Source organism: Phaenicophaeus curvirostris, chromosome 3, assembly GCF_032191515.1.
Source record: "Phaenicophaeus curvirostris isolate KB17595 chromosome 3, BPBGC_Pcur_1.0, whole genome shotgun sequence".
Taxonomy (NCBI): domain Eukaryota; kingdom Metazoa; phylum Chordata; class Aves; order Cuculiformes; family Cuculidae; genus Phaenicophaeus; species Phaenicophaeus curvirostris.
Window position 1 is genome coordinate 88,482,945 of NC_091394.1, and position 27,573 is coordinate 88,510,517.

The following is a 27,573-nucleotide window of genomic DNA, read 5'->3' on the forward strand; positions in this document are numbered from 1 at the left end:
CTTTTAATGAACTACAGGGGTAGTTTGAAGACAAGAGAAATAAATGCAATGAAGAAAAGTGCAAAAAAGTGCCCGTGATCGAGTGCATATACATACCCAAAATGAGCAGTAACGGATTAACTGCAGAAAGGGACCTGGGGACTGCAGTGAATCATGAGCTCGTTGTGAATCAACAGTCAGGTGCTGTTACAAGAAAGGCAGATCTTGAATAGCCCACATAATAATGCCAAAGGTAATAATTCAGTCACAGTTGTCATATAAAACCTTGTGTGATATACAGCATCCATCCTTCTATTTTTAATATGAAAGAGGCAGTTTGGGAGGATTAAGCTTCTGTTTGGGAAACTTTACTTATGAGGAATAAGTGGAAGATTTGCATATGTTAAACTTATGAAAAAAAACCGCCCTAGACATGTCAGGCCATAGTTTGATAGGATGCTCAGTTCAGCCATAATTTTAGAGACAGGTATCTCTGGTCTCCTGGTGTTGGCTGTACTGTGGCTCATCATGTGGTTGGTTGTGTGTCCACACTGTGAGCTGGGATGAGAAACTTTTGTGAGAGTAGAAGAAAACAAAAAGTGTCCCCAAAATTGTTTCAAAGAATGGCTTTGCAATTTTGCCGAGACAGCATGCAGCAAGAAGGAAGGAAAGGGGGAGTGGTTGAGCATCAGTTTGGAGTTGATATAGCAGATTTGAGACATCCAGAAAGGTGGCATAGTACAGCACGCAATGTATATCTATGTCTGTGGACAGGACTAGAAGAAAATCGTGAACAGGGAAGTGCTTTGTCTGGATGCTGCCTTCCAGTGCATCATCTCTGTCATGGCTGGTAGCAGCAGGCTAGGCTGGCATTTCTCAAAGGGTAGGTGCCAGCTCCTGGTGGGAGTGGTGAAGGAGAATGAGATGCTGGAGCTTTTCCAAAAAAGCATTAGAAACCGCTTTGTTAGCAGCACAGCAGCCCTTCCTGGATGGTGGGGCGAACAGTCCTTGTTGCTGAGAATTGCAGCCGAGTCCTGCTTCCTTCTTGGCAGAGCTGAGCTGGTGTTACCTTGGAGAGTGGCATGAAGACAAACAAGCCAAGAGAGGGTTCAGAACCGAGTGGCTCTCTGAAGTCCCTCCTGACCCAGCGTTTCTGCAGTGCTTGTATCCAGATTTTGGCATGCCTTCTGCCCTTGTCAGTTTTGCTGAGGCTGAGTGTCCCAACACGTCCTGCTTTTCTGAGTCCTGATTTCTGACATTACTATATTGCACTTGGTTTTTCAGCTCTTGGGAGGAGTTTGATTGACCACAAATTGGTCACTGTATGCTGTGATGCGAACCGATGATTTCCTCCCCTGTGGATGCTAAACCAAATACTCCTGCAACTGCTGTGTGACAGTGATATTACTTGTCTGGTGTTTGCAGCTGGTGGGAATGCTCAAGACTAGGTGATTCAAGCTGATACTTAGGCTTATGATTAAATGCTAAATTCCTGATCTGTTCTGCCCTACCAACTGTACCTCTAGAGAAAAGAAGGGTTTTACTGCAATTAGAAAGGATATTCTGGTATTGGTTGGTTGATAATAAGAACTCACAGCATCAAAGCTGAAATGGTGTTCTGTGTTTCAAAATCACAGGAGGATATAAAAGTGCCTTGAAGAGGAAGATCATAAATAGGCATACCTGCTGGGTACACCTGGTCTGTTTTGTAGGCTGCAGAGCTTTCCCCTGTGGTTTGCAGGGTTCCCTTGCCTTGCTGCTTCCTGCACAGTGCAGCACACAGCATCTGTGCCAGCTGTCTCAGAGGATGTAGGTGTGAGCATTACTAGGAAAGCTTCAGTTATAGCTCTGTTGATGCTAAAAATTCACCTAAAAATATAAATTCTTGCTCTGCTTGTTGGTGACGTGCTGGCACTGAATCTGACTTGCGTTTATCTTGGTTGCTTAAAAAAGGAAACAGCATGGTAATTTGTCTTGAAAAGGGCACAAAGAAAGTGAAGAAGAAAACAAGTGATTTGCTGCTATTCATTGCCTTTTCAAGGCTAACGGGCTGAGGTTTACACTGGGGATAAGTCAAATTGCCAGGCAGTTCCTATGCGCCATGTAATATCAAAAGGAGTGACCACCAAATGCAGTTTGTTGGTGGTCTGGCATGGTAGAACTGCTAATGATGGAGCTTTGGAGTTCTTCAGTACGGTTGTAGTGGCAGCTCAGAGATGTGTCTTTGGGCATGTGGGAAACCCATCTTCTGCAAAACGCAGTGGGTGGTTTGGGCAATGCTGAAAGTCTTTAATTTTTCGAATCCTCGGAAGAAGCTGCGTGAGCCATGAGCACTAAGGGTGAGCTTTTTTGTTTCTTTTCCATAGCTCCCTCCAAATTTGCACTTTTGGAGCATTCAGAATAATGTCTCTGGGTTTGCCCTGTCTTCTTCCGTTCGCTTCTGCTCACTTTGACTGCTTCCTTCCCCAGCTCTCCTATGAAATTTGGACAAGTGTTGCCTTCTGTTCCTGTTCCCACCTCTTACCTTCCTCAATACTGTTATTTCCCAAAAATAAGAGTGAAAAACACTACTTTTCTCCCTGGAGGGCACCTAGGCTGGTGCCTAAAAGGGTGATGGGCAGCTGGAGGGGAGCATGCTGACCTTGAAATGCAGGGTAGGCTAACTTGCAGAGCTGCTGCAGGGAGCCTGTATCTTGCTGTTCACTTGTTTCATGCACAGGTGTGCTCTTTGCTAGCATTACCCTTGCCGTGCATTTTTCAGGTGTTTCTCTGTTCAAAACCAGATGTGTCATATTAAACAAGAAAAAATCCAAAACTAGGACTGGTAGGAGCTGTGGGGCTTGTGGGCTGGGTTGGGTCACTGCCTCTGCCCAGCCTGCATAGGAAGAAGAAACTCCTGCTGCTGAGCTACAGCAACTGAGTCGAGTCCTCTGGCCAAGAAGCACTGCCTGCTTGCAGCTGGCCAGGGTGCCTCGGAGCATCACCGGCTCCAGCTCTGTGCCAAACCTTGCTCTGCCTTATGCACTGGTGCAGCTGTGAATCCTGCTCTGTGTGCTGACACGGGGACCATGCTTGGCAGCATCTCTGGAGGATGGGGTCATGACACCCTGGCACACTGCTGTGCTTGTGTTTAGTCCATGGAGGTAGTTCTGATGGCTCTGTCTACTGCAACCTCTGGCCACACACAACCCTTTTGCCCAGCTCTTGCAAATGTTGGTGGTGCTCCTTTCTTCTGTAGATTCATACCCCATAATCATTATTATCAGCATGTTTTAGCAGGGCTACTGCTGGTGTGTGCTTTCTTCTCTCTGCTGGACTTGGTAAAAAGCTATGTGGAAGAGTTGGTTCGTACTTGGTCCAGGGGAGAGCCCGCATCTGCATCTGTCCTTCTACCCACCCACATCTAATGGGCAGAGGGATGTGTTGGAGTAGAGGAGCTTAGTGCAAGCAGGTCCCTGGGTTTCACACTCGTCATTGCCCTTCATCTGTGCTCAGGATGGAGAGCAGCTGTTAGGGTTTCACCACTTGCCAGCCCTGATCTGATAGCAGAGCCTGAGAAAGCGCCTGTACTTGAAGCCACCACAGCCACAGAGCTCTGGAGTAGAAAAGGGGTCTTGTGTTAATTAATACACACTTCACCATAGAATCATAGAATCACCAGGTTGGAAAAGATCCACCGGATCATCAAGTCCGACCATTCCTATGAACCACTAAACGATGCCCCTCAGCGCTTCGTCCACCTGTCCCTTAAACACCTCCAGGCAAGGTGACTCAACCACCTCCCTGGGCAGCCTGTTCCAGTGCCCAGTGACCCTTTCTGTGAAAAATTTTTTCCTAATGTTCAGCCTAAACCTCCCCTGGTGGAGCTTGAGGCCATTCCCTCTCGTCCTATCCCCTGTCACTTGGCCAGCTCCCTGCTCTCCACAATTTTCTTTTAGGCAGTTGTAGAGAGCAATGAGGTCTCCCCTCAGCCTCCTCTTCTCCAGGCTAAACAACCCCAGCTCTCTCAGTCGTTCCTCATAAGGCCTGTTCTCCAGCCCCCTTACCGGCTTCATTGCTCTTCTCTGGACATGCTCCAGAGCCTCAACATCCTTCTTGTGGTGAGGGGCCACATTTCTCCTGTGAAAACATCTTTTGGGTGGGTTCATGCCTTGCCTGGGCAGTACCTGTGTGTAGCATTCCTCCTGCAGACACCTCTGTGCCATAGTCCCAGGGTGGATGCTTGTGCGTGCAGGTCTGCCATAGCTTTGTTTTCACCTGCTTATTTACAGGCATGGTTGCTTGGGGCAAGGCATCAAATGTGCTGAAAGTGGAGAGCCTCTGCTGGCAACTGCTAAACAGTGATGGACTGGGCACTGCTCTCTGTCCTGGCTCCCTCTTCCTGTTACTGTCCTCATTTTTCTACTTTCTTGCCTCCAGCTCCGTGGCTGGGGGCTGCCAGTGACCATCCCAGTGGTGAAGCCTTGGCCTGACATCTTCCTCTCCACTTCCACTCTGCATTTCCCTTCCTCTCCATCTGCCAGGTTGCTTTAATCGACTTTGGCTCCTGTCCCAGGAACAGCCTCTAAACACACACAAACCAGGAAGGCTAAAATAACACTTAAAAATTGTTAAATAAATAGCGATCAGGATTTACTGAACGGGAAACACAGCTTAATTTGTTAAAGGGGTTTTTTTTGTCCTCCCTCAGATGGGGGATTTGGGCACATGGTGTGTGAAGCGTTTCTTGTAGCTTGTAATCTGCCTGTCATGGCCCCAAGTGGGCAGAGAAGGGTTATGCGACTCAGAGTTACTAAACACTTACAGTAAAAGTGTAGTCATCCTGAATCTCATCCAAAGTGTTTTAGGTTTTTTTATTTTTTTAATTTCTTTTTTACTTTTTTCCCTTTCTCCTGGCAGGATGCTGCTGCGTCACTTGCATTCTTCACCCCGGCTGCCTTGTTGGGAACGCTGAAATCCTCTGAGCCAGGCGGTAACTCTTTTAGGGCTGCCAGCAGCAGTCTAGGCAGTTACATCGTGCTCCATTCCCTCTCCAAGAGCTTTGTGTACAGGACAAGTGCATCCCCTCTCCTTCAACAGAGGAGCAGCTACTCACATGGGCAGAGGTGCCCATCTTCCTGAAACCTGAAGAACACTCATTGTCTCTTAACGCCTTTTCAGATCTTGAGCAAAAATAGAGAAGCAGTTATTGTTTTGTGAGAGAGTGGGGGTGGGAAGCTCTGGGTAAGTGTTTGGAAAACACCCAGGGAAAGCGAGTGCTGGCAGAGGCTCTGCCAAGTGGGAGCAGAGATTGACTTGGGCACTGAAATGTGTGTGTCAGGGTGAGAAATGGACTTCTTGGGCAGAACACAGGGAACTGGCTGCATCCCAGCACACATCTCCCTCCTGGAGCTCATTCTGCAGGAGCCCAGGAAGGTGGCACAGGACAGGAGGGGAGGCAGCAGTAGAGGCACTGAGGCTGATTGTCTGCTTTGCTGTGGTGCCGAATAGGTTGTCTTTGCCAGTTCCTCCTTTTTATTCCTTCTGTCATCTCTCAGAAGATGAGTCCTTGCCTGTCTGCCTGTCCAGCCAGGTTTGGTGCATGTTGCCCACTGCCCATGTGCAGAATACATTATCAGATCTTTGCCCGGCAGCTACAAAGGTATCCCGAGGTTCAATTCATTGGAAAGCAAGATGCTTTCTGAGGTTGTGCTGGCAACTGCCTGTCTTAAGCACCAAAAGGTGCCCCAGTGCTCTGCACTGAGGATCAGGTACTGCTGCTCTTCGTAAGTAAAAAAAGAGTCACAGTGAGTGGATTTCTTTAAAGGTTGTTAATTGTACAGTCAGCTTCTCCCCTGGCTTTTACAGGGACTGTTTCTGACAAGGACTGGTTTCCGTACCAGCTTCATGGAGGTGCCAGGGCTCCATAGCATGGGACTGAGCTGCAGTCCCACTGGGTATCAGGGCATCTGCACTCTATGTTGTAGAGCTTCAGGCATCAAGTTTTTTTGGTTTTATCTGGGTTACACCATCTCACCTGCCCTCCCTCACCTATGGTGGGAATGCATGGGCTGCACCTGGGCTCACCATCTCCATCGCTCCTTGCTCGACACCATGTTTGGGTGAGTGAGGCAGGAGATGTGCTGCTACTCTGGGACCTGCTGCTCTTTCAGACTCCTCTCCGTTTCTTTTTATACATGGATTATCCCAATCCAGTGTTCTGAATGGTACAAACTTCTGTGTGTTTTGGAAGACAGTTGTTTCTTATTAACTAGCTGAATGGGGAAAAAATAACCTTTAGTCCCTGTAGTGGAAATTGCACAAGTGACAATTCTACAGTTCTGTCTTCGCAGCCCCAAAGCTGCTAATGTAATGTTGAGTTGTGGGTCGTAGAGGGGCTTTGCCCTCCTGCCACACTTGCTGCAAGGGCTGCGTGTCTAAATATGCAATGAAAGTTGAGTAAAACTACTGGCATGGCCTGAGTGGGAATACTCAAAATTGACTTCAAATGGAAAAGGAGGAGTTGCCGAATATAACCTGCAAGCCTTCAATTCATTGTAACAGTGATATCTGAGCCTGGTTATAGAATCATAGAATAGTTTGGATTAGAAGGGACATTAAAGATCATTTAGTCCAACCTCCCTCCCAGGAGGCAGGGACACCTTCCACTAGGTCAGGCTGCCCAAGGCCCCATCCAGCCCAGGCTTGAGCACTTCCAGGGATGGGGCATCTACAACTTCCCTGGGCAATCTGTGCCAGTGCCTCACCACCCTCATTGTGAAGATTTTTTTCCAAATACCTGATCTAAATCTTCCCTTCTCTGATTTATAGCCATTCCCCTCATCCTATCACTACATGTCCTTGTAAAAAGTCCCTCCCTGGCTTGCTTGTAGTCTCCCTTCAGGTACTAGAAGGCCTGCTCAGAGGTCTTCTTGAAGCCTTCTCTTCTCCAAGGCTGAACGCCCCCCCCCCAATTCTGTCACCTGTCCTCGTAGCAGAGGTGCTCCAGCTTTCTGATCATCCTCATAGCCCTCCTCTGGACTCATTCCAACAGTGCCATATTCTTCTTAGACTGGGGATTCCAGAGCTGGACACAATACTCCGAGTGGGGTCTCACAAGAGCAGAATAGAGAGGCACAGTCACCTCCCTCACCCTGCTGTCTATGCTCTTTTTGATGCAGCCCAGGACATGTTTGGCCTTCTGGGCTGAGAGCGCACAATCACAAATAGCTATCTTGAACATCAGTGTTGCTGTGGTGGTGGAAGCAGCTGATTCTGTATTGGAAGAGGAAGGTTTGGTAGAAGATATAATAATCTGTCTTAGCTGTTTTAATTTTTCCCTTTTCATCCCAAACTGTAAATGCAGAGTTTCATCCACTTTGAATGGGTCTTTTTATGTTGGCCTGCCTTCCAGATTGGGTAGAATCATGTTTCTCCAATATATAAAAACAGTCTGGCAGCCTGGTGTTACACTTCAGCCTCCCAAAGAGACATGCAAGCATAAAGCAAGAAGATTCACTGTGTACTAAAATACTCCACATATTAAAAAAAAAAAAGTAATAAAACCCTCTGTGAACATCTTATTTCAACTTTGCAATAAAATTCACTGGCCAGTAAATGGTGGATTTCCTGTTCCCATGGAGAAAGTCACTTGCAGACTTAAGAGTTTGCTGTGGGAAAGGGTAAAAAAAAATAAATCAAAAAGATACAGTCTTGGTCTTGCAAACAAAGGTTGCCTTGGATTGCAGTCACATGTTGCAGTTCAGCCGATCTTGCTCATGCCAAAAGGGGAAAGATTCTAGTACTTGCCTGAACCCCACTGAACTGGTTTAGGGAATTAATTAGAAGAAAATTATTCACCTTTTTTTTCTTGGCTATTTTTCTCTTAGATCCGATAGCCCTGTATTGTCTCCCCAGGTCAGTGGAGCTAGAGGGAACTGGGACAGCAGCACATCCTTTATGATGCTTGGCCATTGTGTGAATTTAACTGTGATTTAAAACTACCATCAACGAATGTCTTCTGGCTCTTCTTTGTTGAGCATGAACAGTTTCTTAGGTACTTAAATGGGGGATGCCATCGAGCTTTTTAAGTCATTCGCAGTGGCTGAGTAGGATAGACTATCCAGGCAGAAGCACCTGAAGGAACATTTGGGGGTTAATTGCAACCCTCAGACGCATCAAATGAACTGATAAGCTAATACTGGTGAAAAAATCATTATGTATGGTTTTGTATTCAGTAAAGGTTAAGGTCAAGGTCAAGCTCTTTCCCTTGGGTGCATCCCTCTGTCCATGCTGGATGGAGATATACAGGAGGCCATCATATGGCTGGACATTATGTGGAATTACACAAAATTCACTGCTTCATCTTCACGTAGTTGATGTTTAGGTAGGTATGTACGATACATGCATTATATACAGCTTTTTGGAGCAAAGCCAGCGGAACAGGTTTAGCTTTCCTCCTGGGCAGTTTTCTCACGGCTTGGGGCTTGCTTCTAATGTTTACAAACTGAATCAGGTCCCTGGGCTTCTGAGAGTACTTTCTCCAAGGCATACAGTCTCAGCAGAGACAGATATTGAAGTTCTTTCCAGGATTTTGTCACCTTGCCCTTGTGCATGCTGGGTGTGGAAGTCCCCAGGAGTGCCGCTGCCCAGATCGAGCCAGGTTCTTGCCTTTGTGGTACCCCACATATCTTTAATTGGAGGAGAAAGTCAAGTATTCATAAGACCCCTCAGACCTTTTAATTTCAAATGGGCTGGTGGCTATTTTCTTTTTTTTTTTTACACCAGAATGTTATGATTAGGGCTGTTAAATTAAAAACAAGGAGTGAAAAGCAAATTTTTCTTTTAATTTTACAGTGAGAAATCATATCTCTGTTTCTTGAGCAAGGGAGAATGAAAAACTTGCCACTTCCCATGTTTCTTGTGCTCCCCTGTGGCATTGTGCAGCACCCGGTGCTGAAGATGAAAAGCTTTGTTCTGTGCTACCTTCAGGGCAATGTGGATTTCTCCTCAAAACCCTCAGTTCCAGTGACTGGCTTTATAAATGCCTAAAAAATGAGGTTTGTACCTTATCTCTTGGGAGATCGTTGATGGATCCATTTCTCAGAAAGATATTTTATTCACTCCTTTAATGCTGTGCCACTCCCTTCATTCAGGTGCCTGGAGTCTTTTATCACATCCCCATCTTACTCATTGCTTAGCCAAGTTGGGCATATTTAGTTCTTTTAATCTTTCCTTGTAACTCAACTGTCTTTAATCATCCTTCTTGATGTCAGAACGTTTGATGCCCATTTCTACTGCAAACAAGCCTAGGTTTTTTTCAGCATGCATGTGAATCTCCTGGGAAAGGTCCCAGGAGAGCAATCCTAGCTCCACGGCCAGTTGCCCGGGCTCGTGCCTGAATTCCTCAAAAGCTCCCTCGAACGTCTCGGTGTGGGCGCCAGGGAAGATTTTTGGCTCACGTTGTATGCTGTTGGACTTGGCACCCTCTGGGAATAATTAATGTGTTAATTTGTTGGATGTGGGCAGCAACTCCCCCCAAAGATGTTTTATGGGTTGGGTTTCCAGAGACAGGCTTCTCTGGGCATCTTTAGGAGGGTGCAGATGCTGATGCTGTTCATGCAAAAAGGGGCCCAGAAATGTTACTGTAACCTGTGTTTCCTTCCCAGACTTGCCAGCAACAAGAGTGAGAGAGGTGCTTCCACAGTCTCAAAAGCAAAGCCTGGTGATCAGGTTTTTTTAGGTGCTTGTGCTGCAGGTCAGGGCAATATTTCTATGTTCTGCTAAGGTTAGCAGCCCCTTCTTGCTGCTGGTATTGATGCTATATTTGCTGCATAGTTCATCTGTTTTGTATTCAAAAATAATCATTCACAACTTCTTAAATCAGTTTGAACCTAAGGATTGCTGCTAGCTGTTACAAACTAAGCTATCCTACCCTGCATCCCCTTAGGGCAGGGTGTTTAGTCCTGGCTATGTGAAGTTGAGTGCCTCTTTTCCTCCATAAAGATTTCCTGAAGTCCCTCCACATGCCTCCTGGAAATCTGTTATTGCATTGGTAGCTGTTTCAGAAAGCCCGACTAGACCTTTTTCTTAAAATAGCCGAGTTCAGGTGCTGACTCAAGGAGTTAAGGCACCCGATCTCTAGGTTTGCTGGGTCTGGGCCAATGCTGTATAGCTTGGGGTGGCATCCCTGACATAGACTTTGAATTACAGAGGCTTGACAGGGATTTGGATGGACAAAAAGCTTGCCTGTCCCTCTCCCACATCCCGTTCTTCGGAAATGCTTCTTGTACTCTCCCAAATTTAGGAGTGCAAAGGTAGCTGGGTTAAGCATGCTGAGTGATACGCCCTCCTGGGTGGAAAACTGATTGGATGGCCAAGCCCAGAGAGTGGTAGTAAATGGTGTTAACTCCAGCTGGAGGCCAGTCACAAGTGGTGTTCCCCAGGGCTCAGTGCTGGGTCCAGCCCTGTTCAGTGTCTTTATCAATGATCTGGATGAGGGCATTGAGTGCACCCTTAGCAAGTTTGCAAGTAAGCTGGGTGGAAGTGTTGATCTGCTGGAGGGTAGGGAGGCTCTACAAAGGGCTGGGCAGCTGGGCTGAGATCAATGGCATGAGATTTAACAAGGCCAGATGCCAGGTCCTGCACTTGGGGCACAACAACCCTATGAGTGCTACAGACTAGGAGAAGTCTGGCTGGAGAGCTGCCTGGAGGAGGAAGACCTGGGGGTGTTGGTTGACAGCTGAATGAACATGAACCAGGTGGCCAAGAAGGCCAATGGCATCTTGGCTTGTATCAGAAATGGCGTGACCAGCAGGTCCAGGGAGGTTATTCTCCCTCTGTACTCGGCACTGGCGAGACCACACCTCAAACACTGTGTTCAGTTCTGGGCCCCTCACTACAAGAAGGATGTTGAGGCTCTGGAGCGCCTCCAGAGAAAAGCAACAAAGCTGGTGAAGGGGCTGGAGAACAAGTCTTAAGAGGAGTGGCTGAGAGAGCTGGGGTTGTTGACAAGAGGAGTCTGAGGGGAGACCTTATTGCTCTCTATAACTACCTGGAAGGAGGTTGTAGAGAGGAGGGAACTGGCCTCTTCTCCCAGGTGACAGGGGACAGGACAGGAGGGAATGGCCTCAAGCTCCGCCAGGGGAGGTTCAGGCTGGACACCATCCCCGGAGGTATTTAGAAGACAGGTGAATGAGGTGCTGAGGGGCATGGTTTAGTAATTGGTAGGAATGGTTGGACTTGATGATCCTGTGGGTCTTTTCCAACTTAGTGATTCTGTGATTCTTTGATGAGGCTATTCTGATGGTAATAAAGGTCTCCTTACCCTCCTCTGCCTCAAGCTGCTGTAAGATACATGGCTGTGTGATGTATGACTGCTGTGGCAAGGGGTCCTGTGGCCTGGGAGGAAAGAAGGGAAGGGACTCTAGCTGATGGGAGAAACCAGACTGCTTGGACCACTGACCAGCATGGTAGTAGGGACCAGATCAACAGCCTGATGTCACTGTGGCTGTTGCGTGCAACCCTTGGACTAGTACATAGAGGTTCAGCAAAGCCTGGAGGTCACCACTAGAAAAAGCTCACATCCTCTCAATGATGCTGATGGGATCCTCTGGGTAATGGAGCAGGGGTCCACTGCCTACGCCTCTTTTCCTCACAGCTCTTGACTAGCCCTGAGTGAGTACCACAAGAAGGGCATCCCTTCACCATGTTGAGCTCACTACCTCTCCTGTTTCCACCCATTACATTTTAGAAGCATTTGAGGGCTTGCTTTAGAGCTGACAGTGACATCTCAGGAGGACCTCATTGCGTTTGCTTTGGTGACCTATTGCTTGATCATCATGAGTGTTCATTGTGGGACAGGCTGTACAGCTCCATGCCTGATTCCAGACCGTCCGCTGCTGCAGAGAAGCATGCTGCCACCTCAGTCACTCATGGGAGGCTCCTCTCTGCTCCCCAATTTATATGTCTATTTAAATGTAAAATATATGTATTAAATGACTATTTGTATATTAAAATATTTAATTGGATATGGAAGCCGCAATTTATGTATAATTGTTTTGCAGTGCTGCCTTATTTTAAACTCAGGAAATGGATCTTCTTGGTTGGTGGGAGGAGACAAGGTTGGGCTTGCTGACATTTCTTTTGTTGTAATGTCATATAGGTCTCTGTTGACTGTGAAAAGGAGAGAGGAGGAGCATGTGGAAGGAAGGTCATATCCTGCCAGTGTTTCCTGGGGAATGAGGTGAGTGGTGACAGTTTTCTGCACTCGTGAGCCTGGAGATACAAGCTGTCTTGGGCTTCCCTGCACCCCTTGGGTGAGACCTCTTCTGTTGAACCTCCCAACTTCATTCTTGCTTTGGGTTTCCCTATGTTTTGCCTCTTCAGGGCTGAAGGGAGGATTTTAGACTGCTGATATGCTTGGGGGTCTTAGAAGGGCTGGAGAAAACCTCGAGCATGCTGAGGTCTGTGCATTACACAGACTTTGTTTCTGCCTGTATTTGGACTTCATAGCAAGGGACTTCGCTCCTCTGGATTGAGAGATTTCAGGCTGTGATTGCCTGCAACTGAACCAGTCACCTCCCAGCCTCTTTTTACAGTCCTGGAGGGAGATGGATATTTTTAGGAAGTGCCTGACCCTGACCTGCTGTAAGTGTCTTCATGGAATGAATCATTCCCCACGATATGGGGAATACGGGTCCAGAGAAGGGCTACAAAGATGATCAGAGGGCTGGAGCACATTCCATATGAGGGCAGGCTGAGAGAGTTGGGCTTATTCAGCCTGGAGAAGAGAAGGCTCTGAGGAGATCTTATAGCGACCTTCCAGTACCTGAAAGGGACCTGCAGGAAAGCTGGAGAGGGACTATTCATATGGCTTGTGATGATAGGATGAGGAGGAATGGGTATAAACTGGAGAGGGGCAGATTTAGGTTTGATGTAAGGAGGAATTTCTTCACCGTGAGAGTGGTGAGGCAAGGGAAGTTGTGGATGCCCCATCCCTGGAGGTTTTCAAGGCCAGGTTGGATGGGGCCTTGGGCAGCCTGGTCTAGTTGGATGATCTTTAAGGTCCCTTCCAATCCTAACTATTCTGTGATTCTGTGATTCTATACCTGCTCCTCCACACTGTCAGTGCAGCAGGGACAGTTTATTTGTATGTAGGGTCTGCAACGCGTGATGTCTGCAGTCTGTGTAGGACTGGATTTGAGGGTGCTTGCTGGTGGCTTTGGGTGTCCAAACCCACTGCATGAAAGCTTGGGCCTCTCCTAAGCTGCCCTTAAATTTTCTTCAAGGTTTGTACACAGCCTAAATCTGTGAGCTACTTGTCTGAGCCTGCTCTCAGTGTTTATACACCCTGATTGGCAGTGTAAATATGTTCCTGAAGAACAGGGTATCATCACCAAGGCACTTTCAGTCTGACTGGGTCATCTCACACTGGCTGTTGCAGTCCCAGTGGGGACCAACAAGGTAACTCCAGCCCCAAGACATGACTCCAGCCCCAGGAGCAGCTGCATGGAGATTTTCTGTGAGGCTGCTGGGGCTTCCTGGGAAACTCCTGAGAACCAACCCTGGGCTGGTCTAGCCTCTCGGTTTACAAGTAATGTGGCTTGTGGTTTTTCAGCCACAGGAGGGTTTAGAACGATGGGAGCCCTATGGGAGCCTGACACCTGCAGCGGGAGTATCCACATCCCAGTAACTATGCCACTGCGTGGCAGGCATCAGATGTGGTAACGTGAAGAGCTGAGACCTCTGTATCAGGGCTCTGTTGATTCTCATCTCCCTTTTGTGTATTTGCTTTGTCCACCCATGTATCTGCTTTTGCTGGGCCACCTCCTCCACTTCACCTCCTCACCATAAGCTTTGTATTTTGTGGACAGGAATGTTTTCTCTGCATGTTTGCAAAGTGCTCAGCATGTGCTGGCTAGTCCCTGTTGTAGTGTGGATAAATATTGAGTAGAAAAGGTTATAATCTAGATGTACTAGCTGTCATACCTAAGCAGCTGCGACTGGAAGATTTTTGGTACGCTTTTGTTTCTGCTGATGCTCTCAATATGCTGCCAGAGGTGCAGCCTGTTGAGAAAGGGATTGATGTTGTTGGTCAAGATAGTCACCTTAAATCAAGGAACAAATATAATTTCTAGCAGTACATCACTCTTGTTTAGTTTTAAGTGGGCAAAGGGAACGTATGTGTTTGTTTTTCTTATATATAGAGTTTCTACTGCAATATACTGTTAGCTTTTCTGTGTTTACTAGAAAGTTTGAGTCTTTTCACTGCAGCCCTGAAGAGAGGAAATGCTTCCTTTTATAGTCAGGGAAACACTGTCACATAGAAATGGTGTGACCCTTTGCCTGAGCCCTGGCCCCGTCCAGGTAGGAGACACATACATCACACATCTTTGCCTTTCATCTGTCTACCATGAAAGAGACGAGAAGATGTTGCAGGGACTGACAGTGCCCATGGGTTTGATGCTTGCTTCTGCCACTAGTCTCTTTGCTCTCTTGTCGTGCCTTGATTCTCTGTCCAGAGAATAGGGATAAGTTTGGTCTTTGGAGTTGTGGTGGGAGTTATGTTAAGGTTGAGCAATGTAACAGGAGTTCTGTTGTGTCTAAGCAAGGGCAATGCTTTCTGCAGTATCAGTAGTTGCCAGCAAAAAGCCTTATTTTTACTTCTCTGCTGGCCAACTGGCTGACTTTTCCATGATAAAGTTCACTCCAGCTTTTTTCCATTCTCCATCCCTCTTTTTTGGAAACATCTTTGTGCTGGGCTCACACCTTGAACATCAGCAAGAGCATTCAGGGCTCAGAGATGCGGGGCTGCCAAGCTCATTACCTGGTGTGAGGCTCTCTACTTCCCTTGGATGTGGTTTGCTGGGATACTTTGGGATTCTGGGACAGGTTAAGTGGGGAATGGTCTCATGTCCATCTTGCCAAAGGTAAACTGAGCAGCCTGCATGAAGTAGGGAAGATTTTGCAAGTGGGGGTAGGTGGAGAAGGAAGGTTTTCTATCTACTTCCTGGCAGCTAAGAGCTGGTGTTTAGTCAACTGGGAATTGCCCTAAAGGCAAAGAATAAGGATGCAAATGACTTTTGAAACATAAGAGGAACCATCTGAATGCCCCTTTCTGCAGTTTACCTCCATCCTGGGTAATTTGCATAAGGCAAGTTGATCAGCCCTGAGAAAAGGCAGTTGGGTCAAACATCACAAGATGACTGTCAAGCCTTGTCAAGATCTTGCAAAGATGCAAAACCAGGGTGAAGTAGTAGAGGCCAGGGCAGGAGACATGTACTGCTTAAGAAACACGAAAGGGCAGACTGCGTCTTAGGGTGAGCAGTGTGCTCAGGCACCAGCAGCATTTTTAAAGGCAAGTAATTTCTAACGGTGCCTAGCTGGTGCTTGTGAAGTCCCTGCAATGGAGCTTCCACCAGGTTTTGCAGTAGTTCAGCTAAATCAATGCTGATCCCTGGTATAGGATTGTGCATAACAGCGTGAAAAGATCAGTGCAGTCTCAGGAGTGGTTGGTGAGCAGAGCTTGCTGAGCTGCTGCCCATTATACTGTTGCAAGCATGACATAAGACCAGTTAGTTTAAACCTACTTGAAAGGGCTTTTAGGCTGTGCTTTGCCTCATGTTTGGTGCAGTAGCAGTACACAAATCCAACCAGTTCCTGCAGCTCAAGGGGGTAACTGGTGAAGTGGTGGCATCCCCTCACTCGAAACCACTGTGGATTTAGGAGCCTTCTTGGCCTGTGTTGGTATGCTCACTGTGGAGGGGAGTGGTGCTAAGTTGTTGCTTTTCCCATTCTACCATGATGCTACTGTGCACAAATTTTACACATCACCTGGACTTACACCCAGCCATGGCTTTAATGAAGTTAACTTTTTTCCTGTGATTTGGACCTGCACACATGTCCCTGTGGGTCACCATCAGCTCAGCCGTGGCCACAGATGGTTGGTCTCCCCCCATCTCTTCCCTGTGCTTTCCTGCAGTGACATGTCCTGCTTTGTTTCATTGGTAGTTTCACTAATTTTCCCACTGTTAGTGAGCATTTCCTCAGTACTGCCCAACCAAGACGCTGTCTCTTTCACTGTGAGGGTTAAATGCTTTTTTATTTCGTAGGCTTCTCCTCCCTCTTTCTGATTTCACTTGATATGTGCAGGATGTGATGATAAAAATCTGTTTGAACTGTCTCCTATTTCAGACATTTTTACTTCTTCAAAGTAGCTGTGTGAGATGATGAGCATGTGTGTGGATACCTGGATGGGGAAGTAGGGAGGGAGAAGCAGGCTGGGCAGCTCCATGCTCTCTGCAGGCTCCATCCTCACCCAGACATTTGATCAAGGGTTTCGAGGCATTGTATCCTCTCTCAGCCATTGCTATAGATCTGGAAAAAGTGAATGGTCATGTTGTTCAGTCTGGTATTCCCTCAGCTTGTTGCATTTTCCTCTTCCAAGATTTAGCTACTCCTCCTCAGCAGCTCCAAGCATTGTCTGGGCTAGCTGGCAACTTGCCACATTTGGTGGTTACTGGTATCGGTGCCTAGAGAGAGAATGGTATTGGTACAGATTCATGTAATTTATTTTGCAAATTGCATGGAATGGCTGTGTGGGTCTCGTGTGTTTGTGAGGGGGTCCAGTAGCAGACAGCTTATATTTACTTGAATCAGGTGTTTTCTGGTCTTTTTTTTTTAGGTTTTGCATCAATGGGTTGCTCAGCTCTGCTGCTTCCTGTCAAAGTTAACGGTGTTTATGGTTGGATAAATCACAAACATTTAAAAAGCTCCTCTCAGAGGCAGTTTGTATCATCTTTTTGTCTTCTCACCCTCCCCATGTCTTTGCTTTCGTTTCCATGCATAGAACTGCCCTGACCTTGGTGTCTCCCCAGGGTGTGGACTGCATTTCCTGGGAAGCTTAGGGACGTAGCAAGGGGAGTTGAGTTGGATGATATCATCCACACATGGTCCATGGAGGGACCTGGAGGGAGTGAAGCTGGGAGGGAGGCAGGAAAGTCCAGGGGAAGCAGTCAGGCCATCAGTGTCTCTTGCAACACAGAAGGATGCAAGGGAGAGCCTCCAATACACAGGCTGGGAAGGACCACAAGATAACTCAAGTGCCACTAGCGGTGGAGGAGGGCAGTTAGCACCTCCAGGGACGGAGATGTCCCCACATCTCCAGATGACTTCTTTAAATGCTGTACTACCTTGTTTGTAGGAAAGTTTCCCCCAATGTCCTACACAATCCTCCCAGGTCACAAACTGTGGATGTTGCCCATCATTATATAGTCTTCTGTCTTGACTGTGATGAGAAGGATGTTGGAAGGGCTTGGGTGGAAGCAAGGAGAGGTCTCCTCTGGTCCACTTGTGGGCAACAGAGTGGACAGTGAATGCATCAGCAGTGTATCACACAGAGGTGTCTCCTTCAGGAGATGCTCTCCTTGTGGGGATGTTTTACCTAGATAAATGTGACCCCTTTGTGGAAAACCATGTTCATTTTCTGAATTATGAAGCTGCGTCTTGAAAACCAATGTGGACTAAAGGGGGTCGAGAAGGAATAATTATTAAACCAGGGGCGTATTCTGCTAACCTCTGAGTGCTCTGGGGGTAATGTTTCTTAACAATAACACTGAGTCATAACTGCTTGCTCTGTTGCAGTCTGCAGCCTGATCACTATTGAACTTGGAGAAGATGGCACGCTGGAGCCAGGGGTCTTGACTAGTCCACATTGATGGGGCTGGTGGGTGCATGGTGCCAGTGCACCTTCATGGAAGTAGGGATTAAAACTGGATGGCAAAACACATGAACCAAACTGCCCAACAGCTGCATATGTTGGGCTTGGATTTCTTCTTCTTCTGTTCAGGTGTGTTTGCCTTAATTTTTCAACTGTATTCTCAAAACAAGAGGACCTGAGAGGTCTTTGACAGCAATAGGTGAAGGAAGGGGTCACCTTTGTGAGAAGGGGCTTATTGCTCCAAGCAGGCATGAAGCTGCTGACTTAGAATGAGATGGGTGGTGGTTTTCCATCTTGTCATTCCTTGTGGTCATGACAGGGAGAGCTGATGTTGCTGTAAATTGGCCATGCCTAGTGACATGCCAGGAATACCTCCTTACTGGGTTGCATCTTTCCATGGGAATGCACCAGATATACGTTGTGATGGGGATTAACTCATTAGGCCTTACCGTATAGATAATGCTTTACAAATTGTCTTTTCCTGGGGCATTTCCTCCCTGGGCATAGTCCCAAAAAGCATAAAGTGCATTACTCTGGCTATTTTACATTACTCCCAAGTGCTCTGGTATTTTGGATAAACAGCAGAAGCTGCAGCTGTTTCACTGTGCTCCTGCCCAAGGAGGTGCTGCTGGTGCAGGCGTGGCTGCTGGGCAGTTGAGCAGAACTGGATGGAATGGGGAAGAAAGGGCATTCCTTGTCCACCTGCTGGGAGATAGCCTACCACAGAGGTTGTTCTGGAAGGGATGTCATGGCAGTGGGGGAAAGTGGATTGTCTTGCTGAACTGAATTTTCATAGTTCTGTAACAGTTGTGCTAAAAAAAAAATAAAAAATTGATGCTTCTTGGGATTAATTTTCTTGTATTTTCTGAAAGCACAAATGGAAGCTTTTAAAGAGGTTTCATTTTCCAAAGGGGGGAGGAGCTCAAGCTTGAGTGTGGAGCACCCCAGTCCTAGTGTTGCTGCATACATCCTTAGTGACCTGGCAGCCAACATTCTGGCCCACTTGGAGCTGTTGTAACAGCTTGACTGTGCCAGTTGGAGCTGATATTTTGTGTACTTCACTGCCCCTGAATGGCAGTGGGTAGAAGTCAGGTGAAATTAGGTGAGAAGTCTAAAAAAACCCCTCTGATTTCTAATGCAAGCTCCACATAAATTCGGTGGGAAGAGGGGGAATAAATGATGCTTTGAAGTAGTCTGTTCCTCCGTGGATCATATAAAGTTTCCAGATAGTTGGCTTACATTAGATACTTAACTTCTAGACAGCTAAGGTTAAGGAGTGAGAATTCCCTGCTTTTAACTTTGTGATGTCTCTGTTACTTGTATGTAAAATGAGTTTAATATTAAGTCCTTGTTTCCTGAAACAGAGGATTAATACAAAATTTGGACCTGCTGCCTGGATACAGCTGTGGATGGGTAACTGTGTTTGGGATAACAGGATGATCTTGGCCACAAGCAGCCTGTTTGAAACTGCCAGCACGCAGAGGTTAATGAACACGCTTGTTTTCCTCCTGATTGTTAAGGCTTTGAAAGCGATTTTACTGCTGCACACCACCATAAACCTTTTTATTTAAGATGCTCCTTTCATGAAGCTTCAAAGAGCACCCGCATTGGACTGAAATCGAAATTAGGAGAGATTAGGACAATTTCACTTGAGGTTTCTGTTGTGGTTGCAGGAGGGGAAAAGAGGGTGATGTAACCAATGTCAGCACCTCACTTCAACCTGCCAGTAGAGCTCCTCTGGGGGAGAAGGGGATTGAGTTACCCCTTGCCTGTAATTCATCTCTTGTGTCCACAACCAAATAATCCAGCAAAATGGAAAAGGTTTGGAAAGCTAAGAAAACTTTTTTCTGTAAGCCAAGCTGGGCAAGTGATGCTCAGGGCTGTGTTGGTGTTTGGCGTACAGATTTCTCTTTGCAAAGTGCTGGGGAGGGATTTTCCTAAGCGTTTTGCCATAAAAGTCCTCATGTCTGTCCTCATGTCCATAAAGTGTGGAGCAGAGTGTGCCTCTTCAGATGCACTATGCTTGCCCCTGTCTTGGTGCTAGATCTTAAAAGAGAATCATTGCACCTAAAAATTATGTTTTGCACTTATTACTGATCAGTATAAGTGTTGCCTTTATTCAATTTTGATTAATTATTGTTCAGTATTATAGTAGGCTTTATTACAGATCAGTAGCACCTTGTGTTTATTACTCTTACTTTTCTAGAGGAGTTGTTAAATGCTTCCCATGCCTGGGATGCTCATGTGCCCCCTTCGGTACTCTTGGAAATGTTATCCAGTTGTCATAAAAGTTCTGACTCATTTTTATTCATGTTCAGTCTCGTTTTGTTCTATAACTTGATTGTTATGAAGTCATTGAACTGACTATTGTAATTTATATGCATTTGGCATTATTGACCTTCTTGCCTTATTTTGGTTAAGACTCAGGGATGCCATCCTGGCATTCCCTGCCAACATTATTTTTTGTCTATTTAATATTGGACACATTTAATATTTTAACATTTAATATTGTCTATTTGATGTATTCCATCAAGGAATTTCTTTTGAAAAGTTATTTCTGGGGTTCTGCTGATTTTTGCCATGTCAAGGCTGCATGATTTTAAGAAAATCACATTTCAGCAGGAGGCTGGCCTAGGCAGCATGCAGCTTCACTTCATGATGCCAGGGAACTTGCAACATCCTAATGCATGTAATCCTTGTTTTTTATGGGATATCTCCCATGGACCATCTGGCTAATTTTTCTCTTGTGAGATCTGACTTGATTGTCATCTGATGTGGTACGTGAGGCTCCAGGCCAAGAATGTCCACTTGTTTTGAAATGTGATAATTATTGTTCAAAATAGTCTTTATTTTCATGATCTTATAAGATTTTACCACTTCCCTAATCAGCTATTTTTATTCCTGGTTTGGCATCCGTACTCCTTGTACTGCTAGGTGGAAGCCCCCAAATTGTCGAGTTACAAATGCTCATTGGCTGTGTGTGTGCAAACAGGCAAGGGTTCACAAATATAGTCAAAGCAAAATGGGGAAAATAACTTTAAAAATGGGGATAAAACTGCCCTGAAAGGGGAGGGTTAATGTGCTGGTCTGTGACTAGAATGTCGTAGTCATGGATGAAGTCTGGATACAGCAGCTGGGACAGAGTTGATGTGTGTGATAGTGGTGAGTGGAGAAGATCAGTGGGAGGAACTCTGCAATGGATGGCAAACATGAAAGGAAAATTCTGATTTGGATACGGAGATCATTAATTGGGACAAGCTGGTTCCCCTGTTGTTTCTTACATACCTTACTTTGCTACTTCATTTACTTTGCTTTCCTAATGTGCTTGCTAGGATTATGTGCACAAATGTAAAAACTAGGTAAAAGGACATTGACAATGCCGACATACTTTTGGGACAGAAAGTTAACCATGGGAGCAATTCACAGAGGAATAGTCTATCTTCATGGTCAACTCCAGCCTGAAGGAACCTGTGGAGCAAAATGCCCACTTAACGTCCCATCTTTTGGTTCTGCTTGGAAGAGGACATTCTTATTGCATGGACATTCATGGCCTTTGTTATGATGGCATCTCTTTAAAGCCTCTGCATGGTCATTACGGTATCAACTAAGGAGATGGATACCTGGTCTGTTGTCACTTTATCGGTTGACATATTTGCCTGATGTAAATCACAGTCCAGCTGAAATGTGGTGGACTTTGTTGTAGGCAAGTAAAGATTTCCAAGAAGATCTGGAATTTCTAGATTGATGACCTGAAAACAGGCACATAAAAATGTGTATGATGTGGAGTGGAGAGGTTGGTTTATTCGTTTGAGACATTTGACTTTTTGCTTGGAGGAGGATACAATGCTGAAATTATCAGAGGTAAATGTGCTGTGTACCTTGACTGCCAATTTTGAGGCTTTCAGCTGAGACAGGCATTGCTCCACCTCCAACAAGAGTCTCAGCTTTGGCGTGACAGGGCAGGCTGTAAACTGGATTTCAGTTTGATTTTATATCACATTGCTGGGCTGAAAGAAGAGGCAGCTCTTGGCCTAAGGAGCACTTCAGTTTGCCACTGGCAGGGTTGTGACTCTGATCTATGCTGATGGTCCTCCATCCTTTCTGCTGGAGTTGTTACTGGTGGTTGAATCAAAAATACTATTTTTCTGTGAAAGAGGAGACCTTACAGTGTGATAGGAGCCCCAAAGGCTTGCAACACTAAGCCTGAATTTTGTCACAAAATGTCACCTTCAGTCAGCAAGAGCTTTGAAGATGGAAAGATTTCAGTAGTGTGAAGTTACTGAGGGAGGGAACACACTCAATGTAATTAGCTTAATATTTTCTCAAGCCATAGAGAGTTCAGGATTGGTCGGTGAGTTTATTGGCATGAAGAAGCCTCCCAAAATCATTGTGGATTGTATCAGCCAAAGGGGACTTTCTTTTCCGAGGTTGGATCTTAGATCTTCCAGATGAGGCAGGTTGAATATCATTGTAGCTACCTCTGCAGGAAGACTGTGGCTGGCACACTGGCAACAACTCTCAAAAATATGTATTATTCCTTTCACAGACAAAGCTAGAACAAGAAAAATGTCTTGTGTCAACCTGGCCTTTGAAATACAAATGAGTAAGACCAGCCTCACTTGTAAATGTCACGGTGTGCTTTGTGCGCTCACTGTGTGGTGCGGTTGCTTTTCTTTCTTGGTTTAATGTATTTTCAGGCTTTTGCTTCAAGTGATGGTTTGACAAAAGGGAAAGGAGAAAAGAAGAGAGTCACCGTGCTGTGTGTGGTGTCCTGCAGGGCTGTTTCCCCCCTGGGGAGCTGCCCTGACCCTAGGTCAGCTTGAAACCATCGGCACAAACTCTGTACTCCTGTGAAAGTCCAGCTGCTGATGGAAGTACCTGCAGCCTCATTTTGTTATGTTTTTAAATCTGGGGGAACAGTGCGCAAATGGGCTCTGTGCAGCTCTTTGTTTTGACAGCCTTGGCTTTTTCTATAGTCCTGCTTAGGGTCTTTTTGTGTCCATGCGTCAAGCAGTACATGCTAACTGGGTGAAATGCATTCCTCCTGTCGTAAGGATGAGTTATCCTGTACTGGACCACCAGCGAGTGTCCATGCCTGGCCAGCCAGGCAAGCTTGCTGCAAGCCAGAGCACTGTGCTTGCCAAGTCACTTGTAGGGTCAGTTCTTTACTGCCTTTTGCGTGATGTAGTTTTGGGGTTTGCACTAACCCTTGCAGCTTCTTTGTGGATTTCTTCTCAAAACTGGATCATGAGGCACATACAGAGCTGAGACTGGAGTAGAATATGTTGCTGGTTACAGAAACTGTGTTATTTTGGGTTATACAATGATGGACTTGCTGGTTTTTATGATGTTTCTGTTCTGTCTGTGATTAACCTGATAGGGACAGTAAAACAAAAAGTAATGTAAAAAGTGAATAAAAACGTCAGAATGATATTTTTTGAGTGCCAGAGGATGCTCATTCTCAAAACATAATTGTTTTAAACTAATTTGATGATTATTTCAGGTTAGCTTTACAGAGTTCAGTCTGCGTAATGGGTGTTTCCGTGGAGTTAATCACAAAGAACTGCAGTTCCTTTTACTATGAGCAAAAATAGCTCTCAGTCCGAGGACAATGTGTAACAGCAATGGCTGGATCTGTTGACGTAGCCAGAAATATACAGCCAATAAAAAAATAGTCTGGAAACATCTCAGAGGTCTCTGAATCTGTGCTGAAAATCTCTCCGAAACCTTATTTGCAGTTGATGAATAAAGTTGTTGAGAGGAGTAGTGGGAGTATGGCAGTACAGGAGATTCTCTCTGGGTTCAGATGGACCACAGAAACAGGACCATGGAGGTGCTCATCCTCCTTATCTCTCACTCTGCCCATCTGCAAGGGCTGAGCATCTCAAACTGAACTTAATGACATGCTTTTTTACTTCAGTCTGAGGGAGGAGGAAAGAAACTTGTGGCTGTATAGATTCCAGGGCCAAAATTTTGGCTGATGAGTTTTGCTATATCAGAGATGTTCTCTGGGTATGATAGAGCCCCGAGAGGGCTTATCTATCCCAGTTTGGATGCTGCAGTTCTAACACCCATAGCCAACGCTGCATAGTGGGTAAACGAAGAGACCTGACTGGCACAGAGGTGTGTTGGTGCCTTGGTGTAGGGCTTCTCACGGTATCCCATCAAACCAGCATTATCCATCATTTGAGCTCTGGGAGATGGACTGTGCTTTCCCCAAATCCATGCTTGCGTGATGGCAGGCGAGGGCTGGGAGCTGGGATGCACCTCCCTTTCTCTGACATGCTCAAGGGGAGCACTGCACCCCTCCTGCATCCCAGACTGGGGCCCTTTCTCCAGAGGATGCATCTCTAATCCAAACCATTTGGGTTTGGCAGGATATTGAGGTACTGTGTGGTGTGGACAGGACAGCTATCATATGCATCCTTTCTGGCTGGTTATTGTGCTAGCTTGCAGTGAATTCCCTTCCCTCCCCGTGTTCACTATTTTAGTTAAAAACATAAACAGCCTGGTGTTGTGTAATGGGCTGCTGGGGCTGTTGCTTATCCCCATGATGCTCAACCATGGAGGATACACGCAGGAGCTGATGCTCCAGCCCTGTGCCTGTGTGCCTCCCCGTGCATGACTGTGTTTTAAAAAAATGCGATGAGAGATTTCCCAGACCGAAATGGGCTCAGCTTTTCTTACAACACTCTGAGCTCAGCTCTTTTTTGCAACACTCCACTTATATGGGTTGATATCTTTCCAGGAATCTGGAGTCAGGATGGAGATCCACAGCCAGAGCACCGGAGCCTCTGCCAGAGCTCGCTGGACAAAGCACTGAGCCTGCTGCTCCTTGGGCAGGAGCCTGCCAGGCAGTTTGCCCATAGACTGCCGGTATTTAGTATGGTAAAACAGGGGCTTATAAAAAGGTTTAATGGTGGCAGGACTGTGCCAGTTTGCTTGGTTATGTTCATAAAATAAACAGTGTTGTCAATTGAAGGCAGGGGCTGAAATACTCCCTCTAATCCCTTGCAAACAGCCCTTGTGATTGGTGAAGATTTAATGTCCCTCCTCTCAATTTCTTCTTCTCTGCCTTTTCCATGTCTGTTGATAATTTTGAGTCTTTCTGCTTTGTGTTTCTTTTAACTTTTTGTTCACTTAAAAACTTCTAAGGTGTGCTGCAAGTTTATATGCTTTTGCCTTTTCTGTGTTAAGTGGTACATGCTTGTTGGATCATTGCTGTTATCTCAGGTTTCCTGTTTCTTCCCGCAGGCTTCTTTTGATTTGAAAGATGCATTTGTTGGAAAAATGAAGATTTCCACAGAAATGCCCATCGTACCTCTGAGGCTTTTTAAGCATAACTCCTGTTGAGCATCTATTCTGTTCTACCTTAGTTGTTAAAAACTGATTAAAGGAACAGGAATCCCAATTTCAGCTCTTTGTAATGCACTTGTGACTTTTCATGCATGCTACTTTTGCTGTTGGGTGTCCAGCAAACTGTTTGGTGATGGCTGCAGGTTCTTTCAGGCAGGCACATGAGCCCTCAGTATCGCTGCCTGTCGCAGGAACCACAGCAGCAAGGTGGTGGCCCCTGCGGAGATCTGCTGCAGTGACTGGGAGGGTTTGTGGGAAGCTCTACAGGGGAAAACATGTGCTTCATTTCACTGAGCTCCCTCCTTTGGAAACTGAGAAAAGGTCCAAATTTATGACTTGCTGCACCTTATCTCCTTGTGTGATTTCTCCTCTCTTCTCCTCCCAGATGGCATTCGATTTTGCAGCCCTGCAGCTGACACAGTCTAGGTAGGAGCATCATGGGCTTCTTTGCAACACATTGGCCTTGTGGTACCAGGCTCACTTCCTTCAGTGATACTCTGAGGGACAGTGATAGCGATAAGTCCCCCCTCTCATGTAGTGATAACCCCTCAGCCCAACCCTCCTTCACTGGGTGTGTTGTCCAGTCTGCATTGTGACAGTCAGCAGAGTCCTTTGAGGCCTGAGCATCATCTTGTTCAGGTGGAACCTCATGGATGTGGATTTTCACAGGAAGTTTGACCAAGGTTAGGTTTGAAGCTCAGGGACGTACCTATGAGAGGATCTTCAGAGATGCCCCATGTGCATCATTGGGCTCAGAGAGGAACAGTGTTTTCTTTGCATGGTGAAGCAGTAAAGAGGCCAACTGTGACCTCATTGAAATAAATTTCAGAAGAAAAGTATTAAAAAAAACTAATAATAAAAGAAGAAAAAAACCCAAAAATAAAATGTTGAGTTGTTTTGAGGTCGTGCAGCTGCTCCTGCCTGGGAATGAGCCTCTGGCAGTTTGCAGTTCCTATAGGAAACAGAGCTGGGGAGAGGAGGAGTTTGAGTGGTTTCAAGTCCGGAGAAGGACACTGAGATAGAAGAGTTATCCTTGGGAAAGGTGAATGTAATGTCATTTGGTGAAAGAGCAAGAGAAGGGAGTGGATTGGGTGGGTGCATTGGTTCACAAAATGATTTATTTCTTAAATTGCAGATGTTTCGTACTATTAGCATCCAAATGGCACCAGCTGGTCTGTGAGTCAGCATCTTGTTGAAAAGCTAAGAGCAAAAGAGGTATGGGGCATACAGCATTTCTTTTATTTTTTGGTTGCTGAATATATTGCTCTGAGGAGTTAACAGTAAGACTGTACGTGGCCTATTTTGGGAGCACTATTTCTTTGAAACACAAGGCATTTATAGTTTTTGCTCCATTTTTTCTTTTTTTTTCTATGCACTGTGTTAATATTCAGACTTGATTTATACAGAAAACAATAAAAAGCAACAAAGCTTTAACCTAATTTATTTTGCACATGCCATTCCCCAGTGCTCTGGATTGTAAAACAATAGCAGGAGCTACTGTCTTGTTCCTCCTCCTCATGAACCTGCTCTCAGGCAGCAAAACTGGGCACTGTGCTGCTTTCTGCTCCTGTGCCGTTCTCAGGTGCTGGTTTCATGATGGTTACAACCCGTTGCTGGCACCACGGGGTGATGCAACATGGCGTTGATCCAAATCAGCCCTGGGCATTCAATTGCCTTTCCGTGGGATCGGGCTGAACTTGCTGTGTAAAGGTTACGTTGTCTTGCTGTGTTTGGGCTGGCTTCTTGCCAGCTGTGGGAGGACAGGTGATACCAGATCAGATGCAGAATTAGTGAGTCGCATGAATGGTGCCTGAGATATGACTTTACCTGGTACCGTTTTTGAGCAGACCTGGACAGACCAAGCATCACCACATTGTGCCACTTCGTGGAGGTCCTGCAGTGGCAGCAGGGGCTGCGGAGCCCATGCCAGCATCCTGCTGAACCGCAGCCTCAGGTCCAGTGATGACATTATTATACACAACTTACACAGGGGTTTTTTAAGTGACTGAGTGGATATTACTGTCATTTACAAAAGTATTTCATGCCAGCTCAGAGTGTTAATACAGTGAATCATGGCTTGATGCTCTCTGGTTTGTGTCCCCACAGTACTGGCCTTTCCTGCCTTCCTCTGCCTCTGTAACATATCCACACTGCAACAGGACTCCTTCATGCCCTTCCCATTTATCCCCATGTTATAATTCTTGCTGCTCTTACACCTTTTGTTAGCTTCTGTCATCCTTGCTCTGCCTTCTGATGGTTTGGAAACTTATTTGGGGTTTTTTTTAGGGCTTGGTTTTCTGCAAGTCTCCTGTTTTGCACTGCTTCTCTCTCTGTTTGAAGCATCCTCTGCACAATCATAATATTTTGTAATGGAGCCAAAATACAGACAACTACCAAAACTTGCCTAAAAGAATGAGATCTAGTGATCTTTTCCACCAGAAATCTTTCAGAGTCTGCAATGTCTGCATTCACGCGGTCCATGGGACAAAGACAAAAAAACATTCAGGGAGAGGAAACTGCACATGGGACATGGCAGGGAC

At 46.0% G+C, this 27,573-nt stretch overlaps 1 long non-coding RNA gene across 1 annotated transcript in view; it reads left to right on the plus strand.

Moving 5' to 3' along the window:
- The window catches only part of LOC138719399 (uncharacterized), an 80,702-nt gene extending 55,609 nt beyond the window's left edge, over nt 1–25,093 (plus strand). Inside the window, exons 3-4 of the long non-coding RNA XR_011337211.1 lie at nt 12,122–12,202; nt 24,426–25,093. This is a non-coding gene — a long non-coding RNA (uncharacterized lncRNA). The remainder of the gene's footprint in view (nt 1–12,121; nt 12,203–24,425) is intronic.
- Nucleotides 25,094–27,573: the final 2,480 nt, after the last annotated feature.